This window comes from Drosophila pseudoobscura, chromosome X, assembly GCF_009870125.1.
Source record: "Drosophila pseudoobscura strain MV-25-SWS-2005 chromosome X, UCI_Dpse_MV25, whole genome shotgun sequence".
NCBI lineage: Eukaryota > Metazoa > Arthropoda > Insecta > Diptera > Drosophilidae > Drosophila > Drosophila pseudoobscura.
This window is the reverse complement of record NC_046683.1, coordinates 35,035,550-35,057,771: the sequence shown is the minus strand read 5'-3', so window position 1 is coordinate 35,057,771 and position 22,222 is coordinate 35,035,550. Positions and strand designations below refer to the sequence as shown.

Here is a 22,222-nt window from a genome sequence, read left to right as displayed (position 1 = left end):
TTTGTTTGTTACTTATGTCTATGTCACTCATTTGTTTGTTAAAGCTTTGCGATTGCTTGCCCTGCTAAACGCTCTCTGCCAGCTCGCTCTTCGCTATCTCCGCTTTGCGTCTGCCTACCGACGTCGGCCGAGCGAAACTGCGCTTAGCGATCGGAGCGGCAATGTAAAGGGCAGGCAAGCCACACTTGCAATTTGGATGTCACGCATTAAAGAACATATCGCAATTTTATTTCTGCGCCGAGTTTTATTTAATTGAAATAATTAGTCGGCCGATTGGGGATAAAAAACATTATCTCCACAGTGACTGTAATGCTTAAGAATCGACGCAGGGCTGCCAAGAATGCCTCTGTGGTCAGGTCGCTTACCAGCTCCAGGTGCACTGCCTTTGTGGAAAAGCAGCAGAATACGGCGATATATGCTTTACCTGGTCTTATCTTATGGTGGATCGAAATTGGTCAACAGTAATCGACGCCTGCAATAAGAAATGGGCCCGCTTGTTTGACTCTTGCTGCTCTTTGCTGGCCGATAGCACGTGACGCCATTGTAACTGGTTTGTGAACGCCTGGATTTTGTCTATGCGAGTATGGTATGTTCATAATGATGTGTTTATCCAGGATAGCACAATGGTGGAATCACTCCAAAAGCATCCTGGAACCGTGTTAATGTCCATGTGCAGATCCTGTCGGACTCGGTTTGTGAGTTTGGAACCAAAGACTGCACTGTTGCAAAGACAAGACTGTTGTGGAATAGTGTTTGCTGCAGTTAAACAGTCGTCAGCGTACAAATCGTTTTTTAGTGTTGATGATCCTACTGGATGATGACGTTGCTAGAAACGTAGCAGCTGTTGTCCCATATGTGACTGTTTTCAGGCGATAGTACTTGAGATCTTCGGAAGGGTTGTTTCTCCAGACTATCATCTGATGGAATTGATCCTCCGGACTCATCCACAATTTTCAGTACATCTTTTCTATGTCCACTGTGAATACGCACTTAAGAGTCGAAATCGTAGCAAAACATAAGTCCGCTCTGAACTGTGGGTCCAGCATGCAGAATGTCGTTCAAAGATTTCCCGCTTGCTGATTTGCATGAGGCATCGAATACTACCCGAAGCTTTGTGGTGGTGCTCTGAGGTCTAAGTACACAGTGTGGTATGAAGTAGTGTTTTTTAGGAACCTGTGATGCTGGCACCATCTTCATTTGTCCTCGTCCTTCATATTCTTCCATGAAATCCACATAACTCTTCCAAGTTTCTGTTGAGCTTCGCCGCTCCAACGCTAGGAATCTTTTTGTTGCGGTTTCCAACGACTCCCCCAGGGCTGAAGGGTGTTCGGAAAATGGAGCTTTACAATAAACCGGCCGTCTGAAGCTGTCTGAAGATTTTCTATAAAATGAGCTTCGCCCCGTGTTTCCAGTGCGTGGTTTGTCTTCCGTCTCTAGATTGTCCAGAGTCCAGAATCTTTCCATGAGCTCGTTTACTCCCTTTGCACAATTGGGTGAGGAACTGTGGGCAGATTTGACTTTTCCTGCCACAATCCATCCCAGTTTCGTGTTTTGTAGCGACGGGCCTGCTGTCCTTAGCTGCTTTTGATCTGGTAGCAGCAACGAGTAGTAATGCTCGGCTCCGATTAGCATTTGATTTTGCCTGGCTGATGGAAGTTTGGATCTGCCAGTGAAATCTTGCTTGGTGTTTGTAGGGGGCGGACGTGAAGCTCAAGTCTCCAACGACGATATGGATGATGAAGTGAAACCTCCTATAGCCGTCGCAAGAAAAGAAAATGCCGTGGTGATTTGTGGTAAATGGGTATTATTTATTTCGGGGGGTCGCGCGGTCCTGCGTTTGAAACGGGGGTTAAAACGTCACTACTTAACTCCATGCCTTATGGTGATTTTTCTGCCGTGAGCGCCGTGTGGATCGTGGATTGTGGATCCGAGCGCCCCTCCGAGCGCGCGAGAGCGAGCCGGGACCGAGGCGCGCGGAGCCGGCACAGTGCGCGGAAACTGTCTACCGCTGGCCTGAACATCCTCCCCCCCCCCCCCCTCCCCCACCCCTTGCAGGATTGCAAAGTATAATGGGGTGGCCTATGGCCTATGGCAAAAACGGTGCTCTGGGCCACCGGCAGGCCGTCCTCACGCGCAAGGAACCCGGGCTGGATCATCTTCGGGTAGACATCTTCTCCCAAGATGAGCGAGATTGTAGCCGGTCGATGGAACTGTTCATCGGCAAGCCTCAGGTCACCGAATGTAGGCGTGCGGATGCGCAAACGGGGCTCGACCTTGAGCATCGTCTCCAACTGGAAGTCGCCCATTTTGGCGCGGATCACCGCAGTACACACTTTCTCGTCCCACACACAAGTGGTGGGCAACTTGAAGGCGCTGGCCAAGGAGTCGTGAATACAGCTCACCGGCGTGCATGGGTCGATGAGCGCCGCCGACTCGAAGTTTTTGGAACCCGTATCCAAGACCACCAGCGCCGTCGGGAGGATGATGAGGCTTCGATGTTGTAGAAGTGAGTCGACGGATGGTGCCGGGGGCCCTGCCACGGGGCGGCTCACGGGGAGACGCGGGCGGCGGTCGGCGTGGGCCGACGTGGATGGCGACGATGCAGCCGAGGCTGAGCGGGCTGGACGCCGAGGTCGGCGTTTGACGTGAGGCGCTGTAGATGGCGACGATGTTCCTGAGGCCGAGCGGGCTACACGCCGAGGACGGCGTCTGACGTGGGGCGCTGTAGGTGGCGACGATGCTCCTGAGGCCGAGCGGACTGGACGACGAGACGAGGGTATGTGGAGTAGAGTGTGGTGGTTTTTGCCACACACCCGGCACAGCCCGCCACTGCGACAATCCTGGCCGGAGTGTTGGTGGGCCAGGCAGTTCCCGCAATATTTGTTAACGAGGACAGCTCGGAGTCTCTTCTCAGGGCTCAGGCGAGGGAAATGGTGACAGGTCCGCAGCGGATGAACTCCTTGGCAGACCCGGCAACGGTACGAGTTGATCCCTCGATCACGACGGCTCCCCGTGGTGCGGCTGGCGCGGATCCGTGGGGCCATGTCTGGATGAGGATGGAACTAGGATGGAATAGAGAAGTCGAATAAGTATTAGTGCGGAGCTGTGAATGGGACAAGTGCAAATTCACGTTATTGTTGGATGGAACTACGGGGCTCTACTGGCAGGAGAACGACCTTTACAACCCGTCTCTTTAGGGTACCGCGGTAAGGATATCCACCACACGGACCCCGTCGTCGGCACCGGTATACACGGAAGTTATCCTTCCGAGCCGCCATTCGTTGGACGGCAGGTTATCCTCTTTGATGACCACCATATCGCCAACCTGCAGATTTGGCGTCGGCGTCTGCCACTTAGTCCGCTTGTGGAGCTCCTTGAGGTATTCCTCCTTCCACCTTTGACAGAACTGTTGGTTGAGGGCCTTCAAATGCTGCCACCGATTGAGGATCGAATTAAGGTTCCCCTTTATTTCGGGCTCAGCCGTACTCATTAAGGGTCCCCCAATAAGGAAGTGCCCGGGAGTGAGGGCTAGCAGCTCCGTCGGATCATCGGACATCGGTGAGAGCGGCCTGGAATTGAGGCACGCTTCAATCTTCGCGAGCAGCGTAGTAAGCTCCTCAAAGCTCCTCCTTGTAGAAGAGAGTTTTGAAACTCTTCACTCCGGCTTCCCATAGACCTCCCATATGTGGAGCTCCTGGTGGGATGAAGCGCCACGAAACCCGCTGATGGCTATACGCATCAGTCACCGAGTCCTTAAACGCTTCAAGGAAGTTACTGGAAAGCAGGGTTGCTGCACCAACGAAAGTTTTTCCATTATATGAATGGATACGCTGTGGACATCCGCCTTGCGACGAACCGAGCGAAAGCGGCGAGAAATTTTTCGGTGGTGAGGTCGGACGTGGATTCTAAATGTATCGCCTTTGCGGAAAAGCACACGAATACGCACACATACCCCTTCGTGATCAGACATGCTCTCCTTGTATAGTTCCGTATTTCGAAAGGACCCGCGGAATCAAACACTGTATGCGTAAACGGTCTGGAAAAGGACGACCGCTCGGTTGGAAGATCTCCCATCATTTGGGTTTGCAACCTCCTTTTGTGAATCACGCAGACCTTGCAGGAATTCACAACCCCCTTCATAAGCCTTTGAACCTTTGGAATCCAATACTTTGATCGAATGAGGCGCACCATCAATTGGTTGCCGCCATGAAGAGTTATCCGGTGTGTGAATTGCGCGAGAAGGCGAGACAATCGACAATTGTATGGGAGAATGATTGGATGTCGTTCGTCGTATCTTAGCACTTCAGAGCCAGCGATACGGCCGCATGCTCTGATCAACCCATGGCGGTCTAGGAAAGGGTTCATGTTCAGGATAGAACTTGACCGTGGCGTTGGCCGCTTACCGCTTAGGTAGCGATACTCCTCGGGGTATTCTCTACGCTGCGTCTCTAGGATAAGAGTTTTTTCAGCTTTGGTAATTTCGCCGCTCGTAAGATGGCCCTTTTGCGCGGTGGCTAACTTCCGGCAGCGCTTGGTAAAGCGCGGGATATATGCTCGGACTCGTAGAGCTCTCTCCAGATTGGAGAATCGTTCGAGGAAGGTTGGGCTGGGTTGAGTGCGAAATGGGCCTTTACAGTTCGCTGCTCTAAGGTCATAACGGGGGAGTTACTAACTGGTGCCGGCCATTGATCTCGGCCGCTCTGCGGCCAAGTTGGTCCGTGCTACCAGAGTTGGTTATCTACCAACTCCTGTAACGGCACGCCTCTGTTGGCTAAGTTCGCGGGGTTCTGTTTGGATGGAACGTGGCCCCACTTCTCAATATCGGTCGGTATCGAACGTGGTCCAGTGACACGCTGGCTTTGCCAGCCAGGCGAGGGCTATGGTGGAGTCGGTCCAGCAATAGTAGCTCGTACTTGCTGTTGGCATATTCGGCAGGATAGCCAAAAGCACTGCCCCGCAAAGCTCTAACCGGGGGAGCGACATGGTTTTCACGGGTGCGACTCGCGTTTTCGCTGTTAGAAGCTGCACCTCGACCAAACGGTCAACCTCAATGCGCACGTAGATGGGAGCACCGTAAGCCTTCTCGGATGCATCGCAGAACCCATGATGTTCGACTTTTACCGCTGGCCGGGAGCCAACCCATCTTGGAATATGGATTTGGTCGAGATCGGAGTAGCTCCGCAGGAAACTTTGCCAGCGCTGGCGCATCTCGCTTGGAAGCTCATCGTCCCATCCCAGGTCCTGCAACCAGATTTCTTGCATGAAGATCTTGGGCCGGACAATGAATGGGGCCAACCACCCCGCGGGGTCGAACAGCCTTGCGATCTGGGACAGAACTGCTCGCTTGGTGTATGACGACTCAGGTACTAACTCGGGAGGGACAAAAAAATCACGTTTAAAGTCGCTTTCCAGCGAATCCCGAGAGTCTTAGCCGTGCCCTCTTCCTCCATCTCCAGAAAATCGGTGTGGAGATGATGAGCATTCGGAAATCCTGCTAGGATAGCTATGTGGTTTGAAGTCCACTTCCGCAGCGGAAACCCTGCAGAGCTAAGTGCGGCCTGCAACTCGCGGATCGTTAGTCGAGCCTCATCGGTAGAATCCGTTCCGGCTAGGACATCGTCGACATACATGAATGACCGGATAATGCGACTCGCTTTCGGAAATCTGGACTGGACATCGCTTGCTAGCTGTTGCAACACTCGGATGGCAAGAAAAGGAGCGCAATTGACTCCGAAGGTTACGGTCTTATGTCCCTTCTTGTTTCGAAATAATATTCGCTTGAAAGGGGTGTGTTTCGGGTCAACCCAAATTTGGCGATACATTTTGGTGATGTCTGCGTGGAAAACGTACCGGAAATAACGCCACTTTAGGATCTGGAGGGTCAAGTGCGATTGGAAGACCAGGCCGGCGTGCAGAAGATCATTCAAACGCACACCGTTGGTCGACGGGCTGGATGCGTTAAATACCACGCGGACCTTCGTGGTAGTGCTCTCAGGCTTGAAGACAGCGTGGTGCGGAAGGTAGTAGGTTGAGGACCCATGAGTCGGAGGAACTTCTGTCATGTGTTCAAGCTCTAGGTATTCTTGGATCACGGTGTCGTACTGCTCTTGTAGGGGACTGTTTCTTTTCAAGCGATTTTCGTTTCTTAGGAACTGGGCCAGCGCGGTTGCCCTTGAATACCCCAGATCTGATCCGAGATGATCTGGGTCGCGAAACGGTAACGTGACGACGTATGGAGAAGGATGCGACCCTTCCTTGTACCGTGTTTGGCACTGGGCCTGTAAGAACCCATCCGAAAATGGTTTCCTGTCCGAGGAGAGATCCACAGATGTTCGTCTGTGAGCCGCTCAAGAGGATGGATGGAAGGATGTCGGCACCAATCAGGACATCTATTTGTGAGCTTTCGTAAAATGTCGGGTCTGCCCATGGCAGGTTCGGCAAGTCTCGTAACGAGTGTTGCGGGATCGGATGGGAGGGAAGGCTGCCTAATAGTTCCGGCAGGACATAGGCTGTGGCGTCCAAGTGTAAGCCCGGCTTAGTCGGGGAGCGGATGGAAAAATGGCAGAGCTTCTTGGACTGAGCGGATATTGTCTGATTGAGGCCCGAGACTTGTGCCTAGGCGAGTCGGAACGGCAACTTAATGATCTGGAAGAGACGTTCCGTAATGAACGTCGCCTCGGAACCCGGGTCGATTAGAGCGCGGGCGCGAAAATGTGTCCCCAAGTGGCAAATATTAATAATGCCCATTAATGTGCCCAGGAGTACCGCCCTTTTGCCGGAGGCAAAATAGTTCTGAACGCTTGGCTGAGCTTCGGCAGGAGTCGGAAGTGGTACGGAGTTGGGCACGGATTGGCTGGAAACTGGAGTGCCACGGTGCAGCAGCGTATGATGCCGGTCTCCACACGTGTTGCAGTTGTGGGCGCTTTGGCATTCACGAATCTGGTGACCTCTTGCGAAACAGTTTAAGCAAAGCATTTTTTGCTTAATATAGCTGGAGCGAGCATCAGGTCTCATCTGAAGGAATTGAGGGCATACCCGGATCGGATGGTTATCTTTGAAGAAAAGATCACACGTTCTCCGCTTCGGATCCACAGTTGTTCCGAACGAGTGAACCCGCCTTGCAACAGGGCTCCCTTGGGAACGGAATGGGTTGGGATTGCCCTTTGAACTCTCTGACATGGGTAGACTCGCCCTGGAGTGGGCCTGAGTCTCCATGCCTGGATGGCCGTCCTCGGTCACCTCGAGAGACAGGTACCGCTCCGCCAGGAACTGGTCCATAGCGTGCTAGCTGGGAATTTCGAACTTGTGTGTCATGGACTGCTCCCAAAGCTCCAAAGTCGCTTTCGGCAACTTCGCGGATATAAGGTTCACTAACACTCCGTCAGCGAAAATGCTGTCTGTGGAGATCTCGGAGTGGTTGAGTGTCGTAAGGCACTTGTGGACGGCCCTCTGAAGCTCTTTTAGCGCTGCAGCTGACTCGGTGCGGATTTGGGGCAGACTGAAAAGGATCTTCAGCTGGGCTTTGAGTATCAGCCTCTTGTTTTGGAAACGCTCACGGAGGGCGCTCCATGCTGACGCGAACCCTTCGTTCGTGAGTAGAGCTTGTGCCACTATGTCGTGGGCTTCACCGCTTGTTTTTTTGTTGAGGTGGAACAGTTTTTCTACTGGAGCCAACCTCGGTTTCTCTATATATATGGCGGTGAACAGGTCTCGGAACGTGGGCCACTGCTGGTAGTCCCCACTGAAAACTTCAGTGTCACATGGAGGAAGACGGCAACCGCCGGAAGTCGGCACTTGAATGGCCAGTTGAGGAGTGTGAGGGACAGTCTGGGGTGCGAGCTGATCGTTCAGTTCGGCAAGGCATTGCGCGTAGACCGCGTAGCAGTCATCGTACATCCCCTGGACTTCAGCTACCCCCTGTGGATCTACTTCCGTTATCGCCTCCACACAGGTCTCGAACTCCGCGTCCACCTTCGCCCACAGGCTTCGGAGTTGATCTCGATGGACTTGGGAGAGCGAGCGGGTTGGTGTGCTAGCATCAGGAGCGCTGAGCTTCTGGTCGAAGCGTGTCAGTCTGCTTGCAGCCAAGGCAAACTTAGATCGTGCGGAATTGGCGGCCGATTGGGCCATAGTGCTCAGAACCGTGCGAGGGACTCCCGAGGGGAGCAACAAGGCCTCAAAGGCATGTGGTGTGTGAGCCCTGGATGTGGTCGGACCTCGCTCAGCTGGGGCAATGTTGAAGACAATATACCCTCGAAGTGCAGGGTAGCGCGTCACTTGGCGTTCCGTTACGGTCAAGCGCAGTACCGAAAAATATTCTCCCACCAACAACAACGCAAGCAAACGGTGGAGAAGCGAATGCGAAATGGAAAACAAAACGAATGCACCGCTGCTGCTGCTTGTATGTGTGTGCGTATGGATGTAAGTGCTATGTACCGTGGCTTGGGTTGACGAACCAACCTTTTGACGAGATGTAAAACAACGGCTAAGACGATGGATAACCGTTTTATATACAATATGTATAATTTAAAATGCGTACGTATGTATTTATATGTAAGATAAATACATATGTTGTGCCGTATGTATGGATCGTGTCTTAGTTTTGCTGGCAATATCATTAGTTAAATACGGAGACGCAGTGATTTATTTTATTTATTCATAAAACCGAAAAACTATGGTACGTTGAGCATGGAAAAAAAACAACAAAGTAATTGCAAGAATATGAATTTATGATTATTTTCAGCCGCTTGGATTGCGTTGCGATGTGTACATGTGCTTGTATGCATGTGCATATGTCAGCAACCAAAGCTCAGCGGATAGCTGGGAGAGGTAGGAATATATATACTGGATCGGAGGTTGACCGCAGGAGCTTGCTCGGATCAAATTAAACCTTTGGAGAAGTAGGTGGCCACAACCGTTGGTAGAACGAAGTATGGTTTAATTTGGAACTAGAGCGAGAAATGAATACATATGTATGTACATATGCCACGGGAACTCGGACCGAGATAGAAAACTCGCACAAAATCACTGCACTGGTGTTTAACTTACTTATCTTGAACTTGGAGCGATCCGCCGATGCTGGCTGGGGTAAGCGTCTCCTTATGGGGAAGGCGAAGATCCGGCTCGAAGGACCAATGTTTGTAGGGGGCGGACGTGAAGCTCAAGTCTCCAACGACGATATGGATGATGAAGTGAAAACTCCTGTAGCCGTCGCAAGGAAAGAAAATGCTGTGGTGATTTGTGGTAAATGGGTATTATTTATTTCGGGGGGGTCGCGCGGTCCTGCGTTTGAAATGGGGGTTGAAACGTCACTACTTAACTTTATGCCTTACGGTGCTTTTTCTGCCGTGAGCGCCGTAGGGATCGTGGATTGTGGATCCGAGCGCCCCTCCGAGCGAGCGAGAGCGAGCCGGGACCGAGGCGCGCGGAGCCGGTGCGCGGAAACTGTCTACTGCTGGCCTGAACACTTGGTACGTTTAAGCTCTCTGTATCGAGTGCCTGAGCTGGCTGATCAGCTATTATCTGTGGTAATACGAAAGCTTCAATTCTTTGCGTAATACCATTGTGAAGGGATTTCATGAGCACATTTACTCGTGCTCTGCTAGTCTTTGATTGAACTCCAATTCCTTCGATCCGTAATGTTGTGTCTTTTAGTTTCAATGACAAAATTGATGCCATTTGTTCAGAGATCAAGTTTATCTGTGATCCTGAATCTAGCAGTGCTCTGAAGTTAGCAGCCTGCCCGTTGTTGGCTTCTGCTGCCCCCTTTGCTGTGTCCAGTAGATTGTAACTGTTGTTACTTGCTGCACCAACCGTCGGGCCTCTTGATTCTGTAGCTGCGCCGGATGCTGTTTCCAAATGTGGCATCGTGTTGTGCTTGTTGTCACAATTGAAGCAGTTTCGACCTGGGCATGCGTTTGTTTTGTGATTTGTTCTAAAGCAATTAACGCACATTTTTTGTTTTTGTACCCAATTCAGTCGTTCTGATGGAGATTTGGACGAAATTCTTCGAATGTCCTTTGAGCTTCCCAATGATTGCTCATACAAGGCCTTATTTGTAACAACCAGTTTGTTGCTGATAATGGCAATCAATATCGGATCCCATGTAGATATATTGATGACTAATCCCTTGAGTGATGCAAGGGACTCTATGGTTGTTATGTACAACTCTTTTAATGACTTGGGATCGTCATTAATTGTTTGATGATTGAGGAAGCGGTTCAGTACTGTATTCGAAACATCTCTGGGATTGTTGTATGCGTTAACTAGTATTTCTCAAGCGGCTTCATAATTTTTTTCCTTTAGATCGATATGTCGAATCAATCTTTCTGCCTCGCCGGTAACGGTGGTTTTAAGATACCACATGTTGGTAGGCATGTTGTTCTCATGCACCATGCATGAGAACAGATCGAAGAACTGGGTCCTTTTTAATAGATCCCCATCAAACTTTGGGATGCTGCTGCGTGGAAGCTGCACGATATCCGTGTTTGGTGTGGCTGATTTTGCCCATGCTCTTTGGACCTTACTTTTCAGTGTTCGGTAGGATTCCATGTCATATCCTCCTTAAACTGGGTCCTCGTATTCCTCATGAATTGTGAAGTGAACTTCCTGTGCTTGAGTCCATAGTGATTTTATCAAATCACTTGATGTGCGTCTTTCCGCCTCTGAAAGTTCTTTCACTACTATGGCTTTTTGTCGGCGACATAGTGAAAGCAGTTTGCTGTAATCCTTCGAGAACTGCTGGATCAGATCGCTTTCTTTGGGACCTACTGGAGTTTTCTCATGCTTTTCTTTAGGGATGATTTGACGTTCCCCACGAGCACTAGACGTCTGTGATAGCTTATCAATGCATTCGGTAAAAATCGTAATGTATTGCTTACATGTTGTACGTAAGTCTTCACGGAATTTTACGTATTTATCCGTTTTGTCTGTATCGCGAAGTTTGGAGTCGTTTTTGTTGAAGCGATTCCACGCATTTTCGAGTACTGATATTTTGGCTTGACAATAAGAGGCCGTTTGCTTTCGTTCTTGGGAATCTTTTCTAAAGTTCCGAATGCACCTCGATATTTCCTCACCAATCTCTTGCTGCACATCCATTGTCATTGTAGCGGCAGCTTCTGCCTCCATTTGTGTATCCATTCTATCTGTTTGTACTTATTACTTTTGACCCGTTGGGAGTGTTTTATTTGCTTTGCAGCTAGATACGCTCCGAATCGAAACCGTTGTCGGTCAGAAAAGTGATAGTACAGGTGATGTGTTGGATGGAGGGATTTGTGCTGTTTCCAATCTATGGAACGCACGAAACAACAAAAATTGATTGCCTCTGTGGTAATCGAATTCTATAGCTGTCTTTCTGTTGGCTGATAACCTGAATATGTCAGATTTGCCAAAGTGATACTCATTGGTAGGAGATGTTACCGTAAGTGTATGGCCGGATGCCAAATTTTTATTGAATATGTCTTGTTGACTGCTTCAATCTGATGTCCAAATCGAATCCTTTCACTGTAGCTTGTCTGACAGTTTAAAAGGATGACCCATGTCGGGGTCACCAAATGTTAATGTGTGTGTGTAAGAAGCTGGGTTGCATACGGTACATAAACCGTCTACATTTTGGTCGTCGCAACTAGAACTTGAACCAGTTGGACTACGGAGTGGGTATCCTACTTTGGGTGAGTCTGAAGACACGGCGACAGCCTTTGATGATTGCGATGGAAGATGAGTGACAGGCAGCTATGGTACTGTTTCTTATACTGACTTTATTGTTGAAATTCAATCTTATTTATAGATAACAAAAGGTACAAAAGGGATGAGTCTGTAAAAATATATGTTTGTGTATTATGGTTAATTTCAATTACATGTTAAAAAGAAGACTGTGTCACGGTGTCACTGTGTTATGCCGACGGGTATTATAAACTATTAATTAAGCATATTTCTGCAATTGAACAGCATGCTTTCAAAATACACTTACAAATACCACAACAATTACTATTAACTAGAAAAGTGTGAAAATATTAGTAATTTAATAAGAGGAAAAGAATTAGTGGTGGATATAATATGGTAGAGGAAATTGTTGAGACAACGAGCTTTTTCGCTGACTATGATTGTTCAATAATTTCACAAATTATTAATTTCCGAAAACGTTATAAATTTTATTATAGGTATTTTGTGTGTTGAGGGTGGCCGAAGATGCCAGAGCCTTTTACAATAGTATTAGAGTGACACACTTGGATGAGGCAAGCGAGCCGATCTCGAGCCAAAGTAATAGATTGGGGACAAAAAGGGTCTGTTCTCCAACTATATCAAGCGGTAACTGCTAGAGCAGGCGCAGCTGCTGACGGCTTAGCGACGGCATAGGAAAGAAAAGATAACAAGAGCGAGCATAGATAAGAATAGATGATTAAATGAGAGCATGTTGCTGAGCGAGCATAGATAAAGCTACGCTTACGTTACGTTAGTTTAGTATAATGACCAAAATAGAAAAGAAAGTGAATTGATAGGCAATAAAACAATGGTATAAAATTTACACTCGGGCTTCGCCCGAACATACTCCCCCCGTGGAAGGATCCATGCCTTTCACCTCATCTCGTAGAGGCAATAGACATAGTTTTGCAAGTGCTCTTCGGCTAACACCTGTAGCCATCCTGATCAAGGCGACTCGAGATACCAGCCATCAGCTCCTGGGATGAGCTCGAGGATTCTCGCTAGAGGCCACTTCAGAGGAGGGAAGTTCTCGTCCTTAACAAGAACGACATCATTGACGTGAAGCTCAGGATTCCGGGTGCGCCACTTCGTTCTTTCTTGAAGACTGGTTAAATACGATTGGCGCCAGCGAGACCAAAAGATTTGCTGAAGCTGTGTGACCTTCTGCCAACGGTCCAAGCGATCGACGTTTAAATGAACCAAGTCAGGCTCCAAGAAGGTTGTGATAGGGGCGCCAACTAGAAAATGGCTGGGCGTGAGTACATCGAGATCTGCAGGGTTCTCTGAAAGAGGAAACAATGGCCTTGAATTAATGATTGCACAGATATTGCACGCGAGAGTGCGCAGCTCATCAAATCCAAGAAGCGAGGATCCGAGGGCACGTCGAAGATGATGCTTAGCAAGCTTGACTGACGCCTCCCACAATCCTCCAAAATGTGGCGATCTAGGAGGAATGAAACGCCAATCGATGCAATCGTTGAGAAAAGCTTGATGCACGGCTTCTTGATGACTGTCGCTTAGGAATAGCGACTTAAGTTCCGCCAGTTCGTTCCGCGCTCCAACAAAATTTGTGGCATTATCTGACCAAATACGAATCGGTCTTCCACGGGTGCAAATGAAACGGCGAAGAGCAGAGAGGAACGCAGATGTTGTAAGATCCTTCACAAGCTCGATGTGAACCGCCTTGGTGGAGAAGCATATAAAAATGCTCATGTAGCACTTTAGTGGGGGCCGGTTTCGAACTTCTGATTTATACAGGAACGGACCGCAATAGTCCACGCCGGTAACTAAAAATGCACGAGATTCGCTGACTCTGTCCACCGGAAGATCTGCTATTATTTGCTCGAGAGTTCGAGGCTTCACTCTAAAGCATCTGACACACTTTTGGATTACGTGTGCTACGGTCTTTCGGCCACCGATTGGCCAGTACGTTTGACGAATGATGGCTAATAGCGACTGGGGTCCAGCGTGAAGGTGCTTTTCGTGTAAGTGCCGTATCAGAGCAGAAGTGATGGAATGATTCTTGGGCAATATTATGGGATGCCGTGCTTCAAAGTCCAAGGTAGAGTTTTTAAGACGCCCTCCAACTCGAAGCAAACCGCAATCATCTAAAAATGGCGAAAGAGAGGCGATCGAGCTTGAAGCCTTGATGTCCTTTCGCGTTTCCAGGGCTCTTATTTCAGTGGATAGACGAGATTGTTGAGTAAGACGAATAAGCAGTTCGGTTCCCAAACGCAAGTCCTCCACAGTTATTCCAGACTTTCGTCGATGAATGAATTTGCATACATACGCAAAAATTCGTTGCATTTTGGGGAAGGAATTTACAAACTTTGATTCTTCCACCAAATATCTTGACGCGCAGTTTGTAATTAGTATGGTTTTTCGTGCCTCCAAAACCGGCTCTGGAAGAGCAGGTGTACTTGGCCGTTGATCCTTACTGGCTGTCAAGTATGTAGGTCCATACTTCCAAAGATGAGAATTGATGAGCTCAGCTGGTAATGATCCTCGAGAAAGCATATCGGCAGGGTTTAGATCAGTTGGCACGTGCAGCCAAGACATTCCAGATGTGAGTTCCTGAATAACAGAAAGTCTATTAGCGACAAATACATTGAAGTTGGATGGTTGATTCTTGATCCAAGCCAAAACGACTGTGGAGTCACACCAGCAATAATAAGAGCACTTGAAGTTCATCAAAGACACTTCATGCATAAGCTGAGCGAGTAGCGCTGCACCACATAATTCCAACTTGGGTATTGTGATAGTCTTCAGTGGCGCTACACGAGATCTGGAAGATAGAAGATTTGCCTTGACTCCATTGTCGCCTTGCGAAACAGCGTAGATGCAAGCTCCATAAGCACTCATGCTGGCATCACAAAATCCATGCATTTCAAGGTTGCTGCTTCGAAGGAAAGATAGGCGCGGGAAAGAAATTTGTTGCATAGAGTCAAACTGCTGAATAAAGTTGATCCAAGTTGTGCGTAAGGAGACTGGCAGACTTTCATCCCAATGAAGCTTTTCTTTCCACAGCTGCTGTAGAAATATTTTTGCTTTAGTAATAACTGGCCCTATAAGTCCGAGTGGATCATAAAATCGTGCAATAGTTGACAATACAACTCGCTTAGTTGGTTTCGAAGGGACTTGATTGGGACACAATGAAAATAATAGCTCATCCGAAGTGGGATTCCATGCTAAACCTAGCGTCTTGGTTACATCGCTGCCATCAGTAAATTTAACAAATGTTTCCCTATCTTCATGGGGTGTTTGATCGAGTACATATGTATCGTTGGAACACCATTTTCTGATCTTGAAATTTCCTTTGGCTAATAGTCCTGACACCTGGCGAATTATTTCCAGCACCTCATTTGTAGTATCTCCCCCCGTTAGCAAATCATCCACGTAAAAGTCCCGCAGCACAACTTCAGAGCCAATTGGATATGACGAACTCTCGTCTGCCGCTAGTTGGTGCATAGAACGGACGGCCAGAAATGCTGCTGGTTTCGTTCCATAGGTCACGGTATCCAGCTTGAATGTCCTTAGCTCCTCGAGGGGTGAGTCACGCCACAGTATGCACTGCAGAAAACTATCTTGGGGCGAGACACGGACGCATCTATACATTTTACAAATGTCACCAGTCAATGCTATACGAAAGGTACGAAATCGAAGAAGAGTCGTAACTAACTTTGGCTGAATTGTTGGGCCAGACATCAATATATCGTTGAGGGAATATCCTGTAGATGTACAAGCGGATCCGTCGAAAACTACTCGGAGTTTTGTGGTGGTTTTGTCTTCTCTTAAGACGCAGTGATGAGGAAGAAAAAATTTGCATTGTTTAAGTGCGTCACTTTTGACAGGGGACATGTGATTCAAATCGACGTATTCCTTTATAAATGCGGCGTATTGGGCCTTGAGAAGCGGTTTGCGAACCAACTTGCGCTCTAGATTGAGAAATCTGCGATAGGCTTGTTGATAAGAATCTCCAAGAAGACTGTCACTCAGCTTTAAAGGCAATTGAACGCAATATTCGCCACTTGGAAGCCGACCGCAATGTTTTTTGAAATGTTCCTCGCAAGCAATTTCCTCCTTTGTTGCTTCTGTAGCGGGACCGTGGCAGTTTTCCACTTCCCAGAACCTTCGCACTAGCTCATCCAAACCAACGGTAGGCGTTTGACTCAATTCCGTCGAACTAGAGGCAGCTAGGAGCACTGAGCTGCGGGAGTACTGACCTCCACCTGTGACAACCCAGCCGAGACGGGTTTTTTGTATTATAGGAAGTCCCCTCTCCAATTTGATCTGTCCAACGCATAAAATGTCGTAAAATAAGCTGTCTCCAATAAGTACATCGATGCGCTGAGATTTGTTAAAGTGTGGGTTAGCAAGGCTGATATTGGATGGCATTTCCCATTTGGATACATCAAATGAAGAAGCAGGCTGGTTTCCTGTAATACGTGGAGCAACGAGAGCTGTGAGACTCGTGAAGTAATCGGAAGTCCTGGATTGAATGACCAAATTAACTGAACCTTCCGTGTGAAATGCAGAATCAGCGCCGATACCCGATACTGATACCGACCCTTTGGCTCGTTTCAGCTGAAGCCTCTGAGCAAAGCGAGAGGTTATTAAATTAATCTGAGAGCCTGAATCCAGAAGAGCCCGGCAAGGAAGAAGATCACCAACTTGACTCTTTATCATAATGACTGTCGTGGCTAGAAGCACTACGTCTGAGCTAAGATTCTGAGCAGGAGGCGAGCATGGTGATGAAGCGGCAACAAGAGAACTTGAAAGATTGGGGCCTGGGCATAAGTCTGTCTGAATAGGAGACGTAGTAGCGTTTGCAGGTTCCGTGTTAACTGACGTAGGCAGCGGATTGTTGATATGTAAAAGGGTATGATGCTTTTCACCGCATGTGCGACAAGAGCCTGAACTGCAGGAGGTATTCCGATGTCCCTTCTTCAAACAGTTGAAGCAAACTCTAAGCTTCCTTGCCTCTCTAAGACGCAAAGATGGCGAAAGGTTTCCAAAGCGAGTGCAGCTGTAAATGTTATGCCCTTTATTATCACAGAACACGCATTCCAATACGATTGTATTTATAGCAACAAGACTGTGTTTTGAATGAGTGATTCGTTTATGTTTTCCAACCTGACTGCTATGGATTTGAATCAACATAGCTTGATCCATGGTCTCCATGGCTTGACATCTCCTCTCCAAAAAAGCCGAAAAATGGTCCCATGTTGGTATGACGTTAGGGGGCGACAGCTCCTCCCATTTGGTCCTGGTATCAGAGTCGAGATACTTGTATGTGGAGTGAACGATGATGCATCCAGCTATTTCCTCCATGGTACCCATCGATCTAAGCGCTCTCATGTGAGAATGAAGCTTGTCCGATAAAGTACGTAGCTTTGTAGTTGACCCATCTTCAACCTTCTCATGCCTCAGAATCTCAGCGACGTGTGCCTGAAAGATTAAACGTTTATTATTGAAACGATTGTTTAAAATGTCCAATGCAATATCATAATTGCTCTCCGATACTTCCAAAGAGCGAACAGCCTCCAGGGCAGGTCCATCCAAACATGAGCGCAGGTGCTGGAACTTCTCAATCTTTGATAGAAAGGGCTCCTGATCTATTACTGTGCTAAACATCGAGTAAAAGTCTGCCCACTCAGTATAACCTCCACGGAAAGTGGGAAGTTTAATGTCAGGAATATGATATCGTGACCGTACATTTCCGGAGGCAGTAACGTTGAGTTCGGGTCGTATCGTTGAGTGATGCGGCATGTTCTGGGTAGTCCTGCGGAGTGCTGAGCGAATACGAACTTCGATTTCCATCGCCAAATCCTCAAAATTGTTGCTTAAGTCGCTGCCAATTTCGCTTACATCAAGCTCTTCTAAATTAGAATGAGTAACATTAAATGAGTCGGACATTTTTTCCAAGAATTTTAAATGAACACTTAGCGCATCTTCACTGATTGGGTTGTTTTCATCATTCAATATCGTCTCTCGAAGTGAAACGGCTTTTTTGTATATTGAGAGTGCCTTTAGTTTGTAAAAAGACACCCTGTTTTCCGGCACGTCATTAGACTCATCCATTTTCGACAGGCAGCAGCGAGCAAAGCACAAAGAAGAATCGAAGAACCAACCGTTTGATTTTTTTTGGTATGCAAGCGCAAGTGCAGCGAACCCGAAGCCGCTAATGCACGTAGCTGTATTAGTGCTTGTAAGCAAGCGCGCGACGAAATGGGAACTAACCGCTTCGCGTTCGAACAGTTATGTTTAGCGGATAATTTTCACTGTTTATAATTGTTTATTTCCAAATTGTTACTGACGATCACGTCGGGGTCACCAAATGTTGAGACAACGAGCTTTTTCGCTGACTATGATTGTTCAATAATTTCACAAATTATTAATTTCCGAAAACGTTATAAATTTTATTATAGGTATTTTGTGTGTTGAGGGTGGCCGAAGATGCCAGAGCCTTTTACAATAGTATTAGAGTGACACACTTGGATGAGGCAAGCGAGCCGATCTCGAGCCAAAGTAATAGATTGGGGACAAAAAGGGTCTGTTCTCCAACTATATCAAGCGGTAACTGCTAGAGCAGGCGCAGCTGCTGACGGCTTAGCGACGGCATAGGAAAGAAAAGATAACAAGAGCGAGCATAGATAAGAATAGATGATTAAATGAGAGCATGTTGCTGAGCGAGCATAGATAAAGCTACGCTTACGTTACGTTAGTTTAGTATAATGACCAAAATAGAAAAGAAAGTGAATTGATAGGCAATAAAACAATGGTATAAAATTTACACTCGGGCTTCGCCCGAACAGAAATAATAATCCGAGCATAAGACCCTAAACGGTTCATGCGAGAAATAATTCGATCTACAAAGTGGAAGGAACAACGGTGTAAATTTTCTAGTAGGTCTAATAGCAATCGTGAAGTGTATGCGGCTCAACAGATCAGGGGTGTCTATGTCACCCCTGATCAAGTTGTGCATAAATATCACACCAAGCATTTTTTTACGGTTAACTAAGGATGGGAGGTTTACTAATAGTAGTCTACTAGAGTTAGATGGGAGTCTCACACCTTCATCCCAGTTAAGGCCCCGCAGAGCAAAGAGTAAAGAGTTTTTCTGTACTGATTCTATACGATCCTGGTGTACTTTGTACTGAGGGCACCATACACAGGAGCCGCATTCTAAGATCGGACGAACAAGCGAGGTATAGAGAGTCTTTGTTGTATAGGGGTCGTAAAATTCCTTTGACCACCTCTTTATAAACCCAAGCAGGCCCATGGCCTTATTTACCATGGTAGAAATGTGTTCGGAAAACTTTAACTTGGGGTCTAAAATAACACCCATACATAAGTACTCGAGAATATGTTAATACCGAAGGTAAGTCATTAATAAAGAGTGTAAAGAGTAAGGGGCCTAGATGGCTGCCCTGTGGTACTTCCGAAGACACCTTTACTTGTGAAGAGAAGGAGTTTTTGAAGAGGACTCTTTGAGACCTGAAACAAAGATAGCTAGAAATCCATCTCAGGAGGTTGGGCGGAAATCCTAAAAGGTCAAGTTTATGCGCTAAAAGAGAATGGTTTACAGAGTCGAATGCTTTATTAAAGTCGGTGTAAATAACATCCGTCTGTAAGTTACCTTGAAAGCCTTCAATAATAAAAGAGGTAAACTCTAACAAGTTTGTGGTGGTTGATCGGCGCCTTATAAATCCATGCTGAGTTGGAGATATACGTGACTTGCAGAGATGTTGCAAGTGCGGAGTGAAAACCTTCTCAACCATTTTAGGAATAGCGGATAACTTAGCTTTACCTCAATAATTTTTTGCACCAGACTTGCTACCTTTTTTATGGAGAGGAATTATAAACGATTCCTTCCAGATGGGGGGAAGCAAGAAGAATCGATGAATAGGGTGAATAGTTTAAGCAAGGGTCCACACAAAGCCTCGGCGGTGAAAACACCGTCTTAACTAGTCGAAGATTATGAAGTAAAGAACATTCATTTAACAAGGGACTGTCATTTCCCGATCTAACCGGACAAGAAAGCGGGACACAAGTTTAAAAAAATGTGTCAAGAGCATTCTAAAAATTCCCGGAAAAGAATGCTGAGCTTACTACGCAAGCCTCTTACATTCTGATAGGTTACTAAAAGAGAAGTTAGTTTTTTGGAAAGGTGGAAGCAAGACGGGAAGTTGAGGAAGAGGAAGTTGAGATTGAGGGTGGCACACTGGAAAGATTTGGAAAGGATATGGGGGGCGTATTCTTCTTCTTAGCCTTAAACTCCTTCACCACCAAATGCTCTGGCCAAAATTTGGCGGAGCAAATGGTGTCAAATTGAGTTGGGGAGATGCTTATCTTAAACGAGGCTATCTCCCTGGCATAAGAGAAGTTGAACTTCTATACCTTTAATCCCACGGCTTTTATTTTGCTTAGAATAAAAGCAATTACATCATTACACGTGAGGTCAGGGGCCAGCCGTGAAACAAAAACTTGTCGTTTTGGTGGGACTCCCACCAGTGGTTTAGTCACCACAGGCCTAGTACCTGTGGTGGCAATATCCGGAGGTCCGGAACGTCTATTTACTGGTGGGATTAGGATAGGCGGGACTGCTAGCGAACTTGCGGACACCACGGACACGGACGCTGCAGACGTACTTGGCTGCACATTCTCCGAGGCGATGAATTCGGCTACCGAATCTGCATCGCCAGCAGCTGTCGTTGCCCTTGGAGTGGCAAGCGAGATCAACTGCTGCACCCTTGGAGTAGTCGGAGTCAGTTTTTCGGCGGCGCACGGCTGAGTGATGGTTGGCACTTGCAGATCACGCGGAGTGACCTTTTTGCGCCTCGGAGACTCATTCAGCAGTTTTAAACCGCTAAACTGAGCCTCCATGGCTAGGAGCCGATCGTATTGGTTTTTAAAACCAACAGGCAGCTCCTTAAAGCCACTCCGCGTCTGCCTCATAAAAGCTACCATGTCTTTCTCCACCACACGGCATGCCTCGCAACTGTAGTGCAAGCCATTACGCTTTGAAATGGCATCACTCACAAGGCCAGAAAATCCAGCGCATTTTGCGTGCACTACGCTGACGCAGACCCAGCAGGGGATAATCGGTTGATCGTGAGTGATCTGCTTCTTACAGGTTTTTTTGGCGCAGACCACAGCGTATTCCATTTTATATATGTATTTGCTCAAAAAAATTTACAAAACAAATTGGTATCAGACCAATGTGCCAGACAGACAGACAATGTGCAGAGTGGAGAGCGGTTATAGCGAGAGCTACTAAACAGAGAGCACTATTGCTCAGAAAGTTTAAAGAGCGAGAGAGAAAAAACAGTTATTGAAGTTGAGGTGATAGCGAGAGAGTGATAAAACAACAAAAGCTACCAGACGAGAGCGGACTGCAATGCAATACTCACTCACTGCAACAACACAACACAACACAAGCCGACGCCGAAAAATAAAAAGTTAAATAATATTTTAACACAAATCAAAAGGCATGCACTCGCGTAATAGAATAGGTTTCCAGATTGTTGTCTGGTTAGGAAGTATAATTAGAATTTAGTTAGGAAAACACCGGCTGTTTATTCAAAACAAAAGGAAAAAATGCGGAGCGCAAAACAAAAACACGTCTGATCACTACGAAAGAGAACGAACGATTAAGTCTAATATGCAATTTTTTGTTTTCTTTCCATTTTAGACAAACATATGGACGATTTTATATCTATAAAAGGCAGGACATCATTTGATCGCCTTAAAATTGATGACGGTTTTCTGAGCCTGTGACCTTTATCATGGAACAGTAAGCCATCTTACTTAAAAAGCAAGAAGAGTCTTTCATTACTTAAGGCAGTAAATGATACAGCAGAAAGAGCTGTGAATTTGATGCAAGACATTCACGGCCGTCGAACAGTGGATGTGGAACATAGAATATAGAAAAGTGTACCCGTATTGTAAAAGGAGACTTTAAAAAGAAAATATTCTCAATAAAATATTAGAACTGCGTGGTTAAAATTGTATTATTGTAAAAATCGGGGACTAAGTAAAATTTCTCAAAAGCCTTTCACATATGTAAAACTTTGAGTGTGATTCGGCATGGGTTAAGGACAACATTTTCAATTAATATTTTAAACACATATACTTTAAGGCAAAAAGAAAAAAATAAGAGGGTATGCGTGAATGAATTCGGAAAAAAAAATTTCCCCCCATATAACGGACACTCTAATATGTCTATAGAATTGAAGGGTTGACATGCAATGACTGCATCTTACAAGAGGCGATGCAATTACTGCACCGTCAAGTGTCCCGTGTGACACCAGCAGAAGGCTGTTACGGGCGGATCCCAGGCAAAACGCAGCCCTCCTCCCGCCCAACCGACCGAGGGGCGCTGCCGTATGACGCACGGCGCGTAGCCGAACCAAATGCGCACATGCAGGAAAGATGTTAGACTAATATTCGAGGAAATTAGCACTACACTTACTAAGAAACTAAGCATACTTATTTTTTTTTTTTTTTTTTACTTATTTAT

The 22,222-nt window shown here is 47.0% G+C and overlaps 1 pseudogene; it reads right to left on the bottom strand.

Annotated features, from left to right (window-relative positions):
- The window catches only part of LOC117185140 (uncharacterized), a 33,427-nt pseudogene extending 11,467 nt beyond the window's left edge, over nt 1–21,960 (bottom strand).
- Nucleotides 21,961–22,222: the final 262 nt, after the last annotated feature.